Source organism: Opisthocomus hoazin, chromosome 25, assembly GCF_030867145.1.
Source record: "Opisthocomus hoazin isolate bOpiHoa1 chromosome 25, bOpiHoa1.hap1, whole genome shotgun sequence".
Taxonomy (NCBI): domain Eukaryota; kingdom Metazoa; phylum Chordata; class Aves; order Opisthocomiformes; family Opisthocomidae; genus Opisthocomus; species Opisthocomus hoazin.
In genome coordinates, this window is record NC_134438.1 from 7,635,046 (window position 1) to 7,647,297 (window position 12,252).

A 12,252-nucleotide genomic window follows, 5' to 3' on the forward strand; every position below is an offset into this window, starting at 1 on the left:
TCATTTTTTTCTGTGCTGAAGGAATCAGCGCAAGCATTGCATCCCTATTTTGGAAAAAGTTTCCCCAAACATCAGCCAAACGCACAGTTCAAAAGAGCAGCAAGGCAGTCCCAGGTGACAGGTACAACCTAAAGAAAGTGAACAAAAACCTCTTCGTAAGGTAACAGACCCTAACTCCTGAGTCTCCAGCAACAAAGGTCAAACAAACAAGAAACAGCCCAGTCAGGGGCTCCCAGTCCACCAGATTCTGTACAAGGTCACTGCAAGGACGCCTTTTCTCTCCCCAGAGCCACAGAAAAAAATTATAAATGAAAAAGATGGGAAATTATTCACCATGGAGATTTTGAGAGCCAGTAATTAATAAATAAAAATAAGTATTGCTAATACCGGGCTTTTATACAGCACTTTAAATTGCAAATTACTCTTGAAGCGTGTATTATTAATTAAATCATTTGCATCCACTATAGCCCTAATATATAATTATTTATCCTGATAAATAATTTGTGGAGGAGCGTAAGGCTGCGCTAGACTTGCAGTAAGATCTTTTCAGCAGCTGGACTGAGTCTGCTCACTGCAAAGCCTCGTCTGTATTCACAACCGCTCGGTCCCCAGTCCCCCGGAAAGGCGAGCTGCCGGCTGCTGTCCCCAGGTACGTGGGGACCTTGGCAACGTCAGCACAGCCCCGATGGAAACTTTTATAGGAGGTTTGGTCCGTTGGCACATTTTGGGTGATCTGCTGGTGGCCACGGGAGCAGCTGTGCAGGAGGGAGGAGGAATTGCCATACCAAGCTCGGCTACCAAACCCCTGCAGCAGCAGCTGCTCCAGCGGGGAGAGCTGCCCGAATCCTTTCAGAAGATGCTTTTGCAATCCCTTCCCCCTCTGCCAGTGCTGCCCTGAGAGATGAGTCCGGTTTATAGCTCAGAGCATCTGATCTCTAGCTTCTGTGAACACAAACAACAATTTTCCATCCCACGCACCTTTCGCAAAACTGCCTTGTTTTCGGAGGTGCCAAGGCCCGGAGGCGTTTTGAGGATTGGGCGACGGTGGTGAGCTGACGGCCAGATGGATGTTTGAACTCTGTCCTTCCAAATCCCACCAGAGGCTTCAAATGCACGTCTGTCATCCTCAGACCCTGAAAGATTATACGCTGCCAGAGGAAGGATGCTGTCCTGGCTTGCTGCTGGATGGCAGGAGAGGCCAGGCTGGAGGCTCAGGTGGGCTCTGCAGTCCCTTGGGCTCCTGCCTCGTGGCTCCTGCCAGACTGGGGGCAAAGATAAGAGGTACTCCACTGCCTGAAACCAAGGACAGATCTCGAGTGGGGGGAAGGAGGTAAAAAGAAGGAATCCCCTACGTGAGCCTCCGTCCCAGCGCCCAGCATCCCATGCCGGGGGCTCCAGCAGGGAGCCAAGCTCTCCCCCCAAGGCAAGGACCAGACAGCCCTCCCTGCAAGAGATGCAAGCTCACATTTCACTGCAGAAAATGAATCCTTTCAGCAGATCTGTCCCCTCCGCAGAGGTTAATTTATTAGCAGGGGAGGGAGGAGCCCCGTTGTTTTAATGAAACGTTTTGGCTGGGTGCACTGAAAATGTGTTCACCTAATAGACCTATTATTCCTCCTGTATAGCAGACCGACTTCCCCATTGTGTTTTATCCTTTACTGCGTTAGAAATTTAGTCTTTTATTCTGCCTTCAAAGCAGAAGCTGCCAGGCAAATGAATGTACGGGAAGGTTTCAACAGCTATAAAGCGCAAGGCGTCCCCGCGTGCGGCAGGCAGCTCCGCCAGGCAGCCCGGAGAGGCACGAGGGATGCATTCCCCACGAACCTCTGCTCGTTTTCCTTACACTCTTCCCCAAAAATCCATCTCAGCAGCCTCCCTCCTAATATACCCGTCCCTGGGGCAGCTCCACATGACAGCTGCAGTTAATACTTTCCTGCCACAAGATGTTCCAGTCTATCTGTCCCTTCGGTGTGTAAATTACAATTATTTTCGGTGCAAGGGGAAGTGAGATGAAGTTAGCTCTGTTTTGCAGGTTGGAGGGCCTGGCTGAAAAGATTACATTTTGCTTTCACAGCTGTTTCTCGTCCATTAGACTGCTCTATTTTGAAGCGGTCCTCACCAGAAGCAATAGCTCACAGGGGATTTCCTCCGCCTCCTGCCCCAGGTTGCTGGATGGGGAGTCAGGATCCCTGCCTGGGAGGCTGATGCAGAGGATGGCTGCAAGCAAGGCTCCTTGCCTCCTCTTCCCCACCTGCAAAATGGGGACGGCCAACCCAAATCCCAGAGGAGAGGCAGCATTGGGTGAAAGCAGACCAGTGCAGGGAGCCGATTGCTGCAAGACATCTCCTCCAGAGCCTTGGCAAGCTGCAGAAAACAAGACAGAAAAAGGGGAGAGTATTCAGCATCGGCTCTTGCTTTGGCAGCACCGCTGCAGCCACCTCCCAGAAACAATGCCAGGCTTAAATTAATGTACTCTTGCAAAAAGTCTGTTTGCACAAATTGCACAGTGCCAGCGCCAGGTATCATCGAGTATTTGTTACGGACATTAAAAATCCATCTGCGATTGGAGGCTGCTTTCCCTCGGCTCCTAACCCATAAGAAACCTCCGCTAGCAATCAATAGGTTTTTAACTCCCTCCGCCTAGGGAGGGGAGGGAAACCAAACAATGAAACCAAAATCAGAAAAACAATCCCACCACTAACAGATTAATCCTGTCAAAAGAGGGGGGAAAAGCCACTGAACAGAATCACAGACCGAAAAGTTACAAACTAGCAATAGGTGACAAGTAATTATAGAACAGGAAAATGTATAGGGAACTCATTTGGGTGAGCAGCGACTGATTAACAGTTGCAACATTTATTTTCTTTATTTATGGCCTGGCATCGCAGAAAATTGATACGAAACACCCCATATACTACACGGCTGGTGACATGTTCAGCAAATGAAGAGCCTGGGAAGGAATCATCCTGAATTATACCCACGGTTACTCAACCTCCCCTTCGCGCCTCTCCCATCCTTTCTGGAAAGGAGCGGTGGTGACACAGCACCTCTGCAGCATCTCGGCATCCCTCAGCTCAGCAGTACATGGGGAACACGTGGGGATGCCAGGTCACATCTTCGTGGCCATCCCTCCCAGATAGAGACCCTGCAGCTCCTCAGCTAGCGACCGCCTTCTCAGCAGCAATGTGTATCCCCCACCAGGTAATATGACGAGAGATGTCTGCGCTCTGCTCGGCGGCTGCCCTGCCTAAGCCTCCTCTGATCCCATCTCCCACTCACTCTGCGGTGTGGGAGTTAACTGGGGGGGGATTTAGCCCATGACTCTCCCACCTAAACACCCTGGCATCCGAGAGAGGTGCTTGAACAGGAAGTAATCCCCTTCCTCCCTCTGCTTTGACCTCCTTGAAAAGAATTAAACGCTAAAATTAACGTATGAGCTTTTTGCCCTTCAATGAACAGCAGCAGCTCATCGCAGGCAGGTTTCGCTCCAAAGGGAAGAGCATGAAGGTGCTGTGGCTCATCTGCACAGTACCAAGAGCTGAAGCATCTGGGGCAAGCCCACACCCCATTGGCCTCTCCCTCTCCAAGCACTTGAATCCACGTCCGACACAGAGAGCCGCCCCATTCCCAAGATAAACATAGCACCATGAAGCCTCCCAGTCCCCTAAATCAGCTGTGGTTAAAAGGCTGTTCTCGCAGGCAGCTTCCCCCAAGGATAAAAGGCGACAGCGGCTTTGATGGAAAACTCAGTGGCTGCAAAAGAAAGCGACCGGAAGCAAACGGCACCTTGCAGAGTGCTGTCCTCGGGGTGCAGGGGGCCCTGGGCATTCCTGGGTGATGGGGAGGGGAGATGATGCTGCGGGCAGGCTCCGGAGCCAGAACAGGCAGCGCCGAGCGGCTTTAGCTCTGTCACCCAGAGACCCAGCGAAACAGGCCTCCGGTGCAGAGCTTTTTGCATTGGAAAATGGCTTTTTATAGAAACTTCTCAACAACAGGAAAAGTTCATTATGTTTGGAAAGGGAGCAGCTTTCCAGCACACTCCAAACAGAACGTCTCCTTCTTGCTTGCCTTTGGAAGCGCCACCTCTTCTCCAGATCCTGTGCTTTGTGCCGGACCGTGAAATGGTTTCAGTACAAAAAGGAGTTGAAAAGAGAAAAGCTTCAAATTTGTTAAAAAGAGTATACTTCAATTTATCCCAAACAGTTTTAAAAATTGATCCTTTCCTTGCATTCTCTGCACCACACGTGTTTCCCTCTGCTTCTGTTTCCCGGTTTCACCAGGTTTGGGTACGCCTGCGCCTACACCGCTCCCGCGTCGGTTGCTAACAGGGTCCCGCTCCCCTGTGCCCGGGCAAATCCCCGCGTCTCCTTCATGTTACCTCCACTCTGCCTGCTCATGCGAGGGCTGCTCGGACGCTGTCAGCACCGTGGAGGACTCTGGGATGCTCCAGCAGGCTGGAATATATGAGTTAGGGTCAGTAGGTGCCACCTGTGAGTAAAAAAGTGACATTATTAGCCCGCACTTCGAGCGGGATAAGTAAAATTCTCCTCTAACCTTCCCCCTGAGTTAGGGAAAGTTCAGAGTGCCCCTTTAAGAGGGATGCTCAGTTATGAAACATGGTTGATTTAAATGCAAATTACTGAAAAAATACAACTTACTTTATTAAAATGCAAATTGCACTTCAAGCCTGCACGTCTCCCCAGCTGCTCGACAGCCGCTCCTGCCACAGCCTCGGGACTCCCCGGTGCTGGCAGCACCCAGCGCCTCGTGCCGCTGCCCCGGTGTTTCAGCATGGGAGCCGGCGCGGTGACGGCCAAGGGGACGGGGTGCCATGGCTGGGCCGTTCTGGAGGAGCCGGGTGGGCACAGCACCAGCGAGCGTGGCGCGGAGCAGAGCGCTGCCTCGCCGCACAGCACGTTCCCCAGCCCGGCCGCCTCCCTCCGAGCGCCGTGTTGTGAAAGGTGTCAGTCTGCCACAGCCTCACTTTCTAACAAGACGTGGAGATCAGGTGTCCCAGAACTGCTATGTTGAAGTGAATAATTATTGTTTTCACATTGCCTGAGATCTTTTCAGATGATTTGTTCCTATAGGAGCGGAAAAGGAAAAAAAGGTGACCGGGATAGGTGCCAGGGAACACAGAGACACTCGCATCTCATAGCAGGGTTAGGTCTGCGGCCAGCAACACCCTCAGGACAAGAACCCTGGGCTTGATCCCTGATTCCTGTATTGTAGAGCACACCGAGTGTTATCTCTGGAAGAAGCCCATAGACCCAAACATCTCAGCCCTGCGCAGGTCTGCAAAGCTGTGGGGAGAGGGGAGCAGTGACACACAGCAAACACCTAACATGGATCCTGCAGCACCGCGCAAGCACAGCGAGGGTCTCCAGCCTCATGGACGCTGGATTTCCAGCGAGGCACAAGCAGCGATCCCCGCAATCCTCCAACCTTCCTGCACGGCGCTTGCAGAGGCTCCCAGTGCCCATCTCCCCCAGTTACCTTCCCATAGCGGTGTGATGCAACCAGGCTCTTGGTCCCAACACAGTGGGGGGAGAGTAAAACCCACGAGCATTGCTTGCAGGACAGGGAACCACTGTTGAGCTGTGGAGGAGCCGGCACCCTCCATCCTCTCACTCCATGGCTTCAAGCAAGGCAGTCACCTTGTTCTTCACCAGGACACCGCAGAATCTGGATTTTTGGAACACTTAAGGACCGAGGCAGAGATTCATGGGCAAGTTCCTCCCTGTAACGCCCCATCCTCGCAGAGCTGCACAATACCAAACAACCTGCTTGCCACCCCATGATTAACCACTTTGCCCAACCCCTCTAGGAAGTCCTGGCTCTTGCCTTCAGCCACCAGCTGGCTGAAGTTGCTGGAAGATTATTAAAGATAGCGGGACTGGAAAAGGTCCGAAGCAACTCAGCCTTTCCAGTAAGCCAGTTCCCCCAGGAAAGCACTTAATTGCTTTTCGAATGATCCCACAGCCTCTGCAGGAGCCTCGCCTGACCACCCAACCGTTCTGGTATTTATTCCTCCACAGGGCCTGATTGGGACTTTTTTTTTTTTCCTTTCACTTCCTATTACTGTTCCCCTAATCCTCTCCTCCAGCCCTTTCCTGTCCTTCATCCTACATCTCTCGCTATGTCCTTCCTCGCTCCGGCTTTCAAATATCCTTGGTCTGATATTTAGCAAGGGAAATGTCACTACAAGACAGTACGAGGCTTAGAGACGGACCTGAAATCAAATCTCTACAAGTAAACAGCCCAGAGCATTGATGGGATGCAGCTAAGCAAAGTCCAGCAGATCACGACAGGATGTGAGCAAATCTCTCATTAATGACCCGAGGAAGGAGCTGCCCCAGGGACGCCTGAACTCCCTGTCACGAAACCACTGGGGCAGGGACCGACCACGCAGCCCGGGCTCAGGGCAGGTCGTCTCCCATCCTCTCCCCTCTTCCATCCTGCATGTTTTGTAGGAATAGTGATGGGGGAGAGGAGGCAGCGGTTGGTCTCCCCACCATGGACAGGAGCCTCTGCCAGCTGGGACACTAGAGAAACCAAACCTGGGAGAGCACCACAGGAGAACAACTTTCTTGCTTTCAGCTATATATGGAAATGCCCATTTTGCTTCAGCTATTTCAAAATACACTCACAACAAAACCAAAGACCAAACGGATCCATGATGCCCCCACGCTGCTGCGCAACGCTGGAGGAAGTTTTGTGGAGCGAAGCCCCCAGGAGCTGTCGGGACAGGTCAAACCCTCCGTCCTCCATCCCCTTCCTTCCACACCGCCACCATTTAATCACCGTTCGGTACTTAGCATCCAGCATAACAGGCTCATCATCAAGTATATGCCAGCTTCGTGAAGCATTACTTCATCTATCATTGTCTCCCAGGCTGTCTCACCTTCCTCCCAGGCATCGTTCCTGCACCTCCCAAAACACTTTGTGCAAAGCCACCAAGCAGGCTCTGAGCCAGCACGAAAGTTACAGCTCCTGAAGAATGAGCTGGACTTGCTGTTCCCTAAATGGGGCCCCGCCTGCTGCTAGCAGAGCTGATATATTTATTTTCATTAAATTTAATCCAAGGATATTCTTCTCCTCCCGCCTCCCTCCCAGTCCGGTTGCTGAAGCAGCAGGGCTCAGGAAAAGAGCCACCTTCCAGCTGGTTTCTTATTCAGAGAAGCCAGGTCCATGTTCCTGTCCCATTTAATTAACATAGAGGGAGAAGTGGGTTGCACTGGAAATCGCTGCGCTCTGCCTTGCCGTGCATCGCAGAAAGCTGCCGTTGACTCTCCTGCTCCCGGCCTCAGAGCAGGGACAGCAGCACCAGGTCAGGACAGAGGATCCCCAGGCTCGGTCCCCACGCCGCAAGGCTGTCACCTCCTTCCCACCCACACACCCCCTGCCAGCTGAGCCATCGTCCCCGGTTGGAATGGAGATGCTCCAGACTCCTGCCACAAGGTTTGCTTTTGGGCTCCAGCTCCTCCCCGCGCGGGAGATGAATGACACCAGCTCTGCGTACCTGTCACCCAGCCTCTCCCAGGTGGCAGGATCTGAGTCACAAATGAAATATGTCTCCATCCCCCCCGCTTCCCTGCACCTGGATTTGAAACAATTGCTAAATAACCTCCCTCTCCTCGGCTGCATAAATCACCCAGACGGGCTGAACTGACATGAGCAAACGACTGAGGTTTGAGGCAGTTTTTCTGGCCAGGGATAAAAATAATTAAAATAAGAGCTAGAGAAACTTGACTTCCAGTGCCAGGCTGGGATTTAGCCGAGAGAAGACACATTTGGGGTTTTGGTGGAGCTGTCACGGCTGCTGCGGGTGGGCAGAGCACAAGGATGCATCTCGGGGTTTGCTGCTCCATCGGTGGGGAATTCAGGGGACAGGATAGTGTTTCTCCGCTCTGCCACAGGTCACTGAAACAGCCCTCGGCAAGTCCCCTAAGCAGGATCTGCAGCACCTTCAGTGTGCAATGACCCACAGCACCAAGGTAAACTGGCATGGGAAGGAGGGAAAGTTTTAGGGATAGACAGAATAAAATCCTTGTGTAATCAGTGCTAAATCATGTAGCATAAGTTGCAGGGGAAATATCCTTGAAGACTAAATTTCCCATTGTGAAGAATTGCTCCCTGTTTAGAAGCGCAATAATTATTCCCTTAAACAAGGATGAGCAATAATAATTTAAAGGTTTTATCACTCACACTTTGCAATAATGTAATTGAGCGAGCGGCAATAAATACATCCCAGAATAAAATGAAGGTGGCGGATTCCCCTCCGAGAGTGAGCAAGGGTGCAGGACTGCATTTCCCGTGGTTGCTGCCATCAGGGGGTTAGGAGGAGATCGGGGCGACCCAGTGGCCCAGAGAAAGCTCTGCCCCAGCAGAAGCTGCAAAGGGCAGATGTCAAGGTCCCACCCTACCCATCGCCTGTATCCAGTCACCCTCTCCTTGCTGGGTCTGATGCTTTCCAGACCTGGCAAAGCTGTCAAGCTCTGCATGGCAGAGGGCCCATGGCTCTGGATAATGACTAAAGCAGCCCTTTGCCTCCAGACCTGTTGATCCCCCATGCTAGTGATTACATTTATCCTAGGCTTGTGTTTAGGATGATGGCTAGATTTCACCTGGTGAATGATCCAGCTGCTCTCAGAGTCAATGCAAGGAGGTCCCTCCTGTGCAGCAGAGCTTTGGGTCAGGCCATGGATTGGTAAAGAACAAAAGCCTAATCCTGAATTTCTCTCCCTGCGCTCCACACACGTTTCCGAGCAGTTTCCACATTGACTTTCAGAGCCTTTGAATCCATCTTTCCCACACTGAAGACCTAGGCTGGGGCTATGCTTTTAACAAGAATGCAATAAACTGCATCTCTCTCCTAGTAGTTAATTCTTATTCAATGCATTCTTAATATTCAATTACTATTTGTGTAACATGCAGCAAAGGATTATCCTATTAAACCTAAATTAAGTGCTTCGTTCATTAATTAATACATCTTATTTCAAGTGCTGCCAACGTTTATCCCTGGAAACGTAATATTTAAAACCAAAATGCACAAATGAAGGAAATGGAGCTTGTTTGCTTGCTGCTTTTACATTTGCTAATGACTTATGGAGCCTGTAAAGCATTCCCCACAGCTCTGCAGGAGAAGGACTTTCCCAGAAGAGCAGCAGAGCTAAAAAGCCTGGTACTTCAGAGATGGCGTGTTGTCTCCCTTGGCAAGGAGGCATTGGAAGGTCATCCCCTTCCATCCCTGTATTTCCTGTTGGGAGTTGGGGCTGTTCAGCCTGGAGAAGGCTCCGGGGTGACCTTAGAGCAGCTGCCAGTACCTGGAAGGGCTACAGGAAGGATGGAGAGGGGCTCTTCACAAGGGGGTGTAGTGATAGGACAAGGGGGAATGGCTGTAAACTAAACGAGGGCAGATTTAGATTAGATATTGGGAAGAAATTCTTCCCCATGAAGGTGGTGAGGCACTGGAACACGTTGCCCGGAGAAGCTGTGGCTGCCCCCTCCCTGGCAGGGTTCAAGGCCAGGTTGGATGGAGCTCTGAGCACCCTGGGCTGGTGGAAGGTGTCCCTGCTCATGGCAGAGGGGTTGGGACCAGATGATCTTTAAGGTCCCTTCCAACCCAAACCATTCCACGATTCTATAATTCCTCCGTTTCAGTTTTAATGCAACAGGGAAAGCTCTTCCTTTCCCCAGCCCTACGTCCATCTCGAGAGTGTGCTCCGCCAGGCAAACACGCATGCAACCCCCAGCTCCGGCTACCTGGGGACCGCAGGTTGTCACCATCCCGTGGTCAGAGCAGCAGCACCGAGCTGCCAGCGCTTTGTGGGCTCAGACCCCGCCACGCCGCCGTTTGTGGCCTGCGGTCAGATCCTCCGCAGCGCTGTGATTGCTGCCAAGGGACCGCTTGCTGTTATTACATCCCTCAGCTCCTCGGAGAGCCGCATCCCGGCACCTCTTGACCTCCATGGAATTACTCCAGGGAGAAATTGGCCCGTGAGGCCTGCAACACCGACAGCAAGCGCTAGGAAATAACATGAAATCTAAATTAAGTTGAGAGTCTCTTTTCGAAGCAAATTCCTTCTTGAAGAACCAAACCCAGATTTCATTACAACAACTCAATTATACACGAGGCTGAGCTCCAGCGCGCTCGCAGAGACAAGAAGCTCGCCGCGAGTATTTCATGCTTCGCTCAAATTAGAACTTCCCTTCAATGCAAATGGGAGGTTCGGTGAACAACACACATTTCCCCAACACCGCTTGGAAAACAAATTACAACAACGTCTTCTCAGAGGCAGAACTGGAGCTTCTGTATTGGCAGAGTCTGTCCTGGGCTGGATTTCTGTGAGCTCACTCCAGGGACAGTTTTAGGGTGGAAAAGTGGAGTTTGATCCCAAAATCCCCCATCTCTCAATAAAGGGAAGAGCAAATATGAGGCATGAGAGCTGTAAATAAATTTTTAAAGCCCATGGGTCTGTCTCTGCCAAAGGAACTCAGTAGGATTAATTCTTTTACAAGCCATCTTTCACTCTAAATGATGCCTTCTGAAATAAAACGACACTTCTGGCAGGCTGCAGCTTTGCAGAAGGAGAAGCCGTGCTCGCAGAGGTGTCGGGGCCGGCCTGGCTGCCCTTCTCCCACTCCTCCTCCCCGCCAGCATCCCCAGGGCCGCAGGAAGCCGAGCACCCCAGGCACCTTTCTGCGTACCCAGGCCACGGGCAGAGTCCCGCTGGCAGTGATGGGTGCTCCGCCGGGAGCCTCCCTGCCACCAGCAATGCTGCTGCAAAACCCCTATCCCGAAATTTCCCCTTTCAAGAGACAAAAACTCAGAGCAGCCACTTTTACCCACCAGCAAACAGGGACTCAGGGACCCCTCCTGCTCCAGCTTAGGAAATATGAAGGTGTGGCCTCCATCCTTTTTTGGAAGCACCAAGGAACATTTTTGCCTCCTTTCCCTCCTGGCTTTCCAGCCGACACTATCTCAGTTTCCATCAAAGTCGCAGCTTCCCCTGGGCTCGCGGTGAGGTCACAGGATTTCATGTTCTTTACAAAAATCCATCAAACCACCTCAGAATAAAAACAACAAAAAAAAAAGAACCCTGCAGGAAATATTCCTACCCATTATTTTCTGGGATGAAGGAAATAAAAAGAAAAAAAAAAAACCACTAAGAAGAAGAATTTACAGGTAATTTCCTTGTCAAAAGTTCCTGTCTATAAATACAATCAAGATAAGACTGACATTGCAAATAGCTCCTTTTCTCTCCTGAATGAATTATTCAATTCACCACTGATCCTCTCTAACTGCTTTATATTGCCTTCTGCTTTCCTTATTTATTTTACTTCATTTAGTTCTGTAGAAAAGCGCTGCCAATAATTGAAATGAATTCGGGCAATTGCAGGATTCAACAGATCCCTCCCGCAGCCCCAGCGGCTCAGCCCGACCCCATGAGCTCCTCACCTGCTCCCTTCCTCACTTCACTGCCATGAATCATCTCTGGGTTGAAGCACGTTGCTTTGGTCTGGGCTTTATCCTTACCCAGGAGCAATCCCTGATGGCCAGAGCATCGGAGCTGGTGTCTGGATCATCCCTCCCTTGGGATGGGAGCTGTATTTTGGAAGGGCTGCAGAGAGCCCTCGGGGTGAGGGGAGCCCTGTGCATCTGCCTTCCCATCCCCAAACGATGGAGGAAATCCCCTCCGACACCCAGGGAATGGTGATCACCCTGCTGAGCTGCAAACCAGCCCAAATCAAGCTGCAAAGTGGTGGCTCAGAACATCAGAAACAGCAAAGTGCAGGCAAATTCTCCTTGGTCACATCCCTTAACTGCTCGTCCTTGGAGAGACGACAGCCTCAGCTAGAGAGTGGGGGGATTCACAGCTCTGCACGTCTGTGGAGAATATTTTAAGACAGACAGAAATCCTAATAATACATCAATAAGCAGCTATGCTGTAGACAGCATTTGAAAACAAGAAAATAATATTACTGAAAAAAACCCCAAAACACTCCGCAATTGTGCCAAAAGCTAATAAAAATATTACTCGAGAAACAGAACTGTTTTGAAGCAGCCAAATAATATCCATGATGATGATTCAATTACACAGAAGATTAGTGTCGGTCTGTCTGCGGAGCCAAAAGTTTCTCAGCGAGGTTTTGAACCGAAGAGTGGGTGACAACTTCATAAACATGAGTGTGATGGGGGTGAGGGGCTCAGAAGAACAGAAAAGGGGGAAAACCAAACCAGAAGCCAGA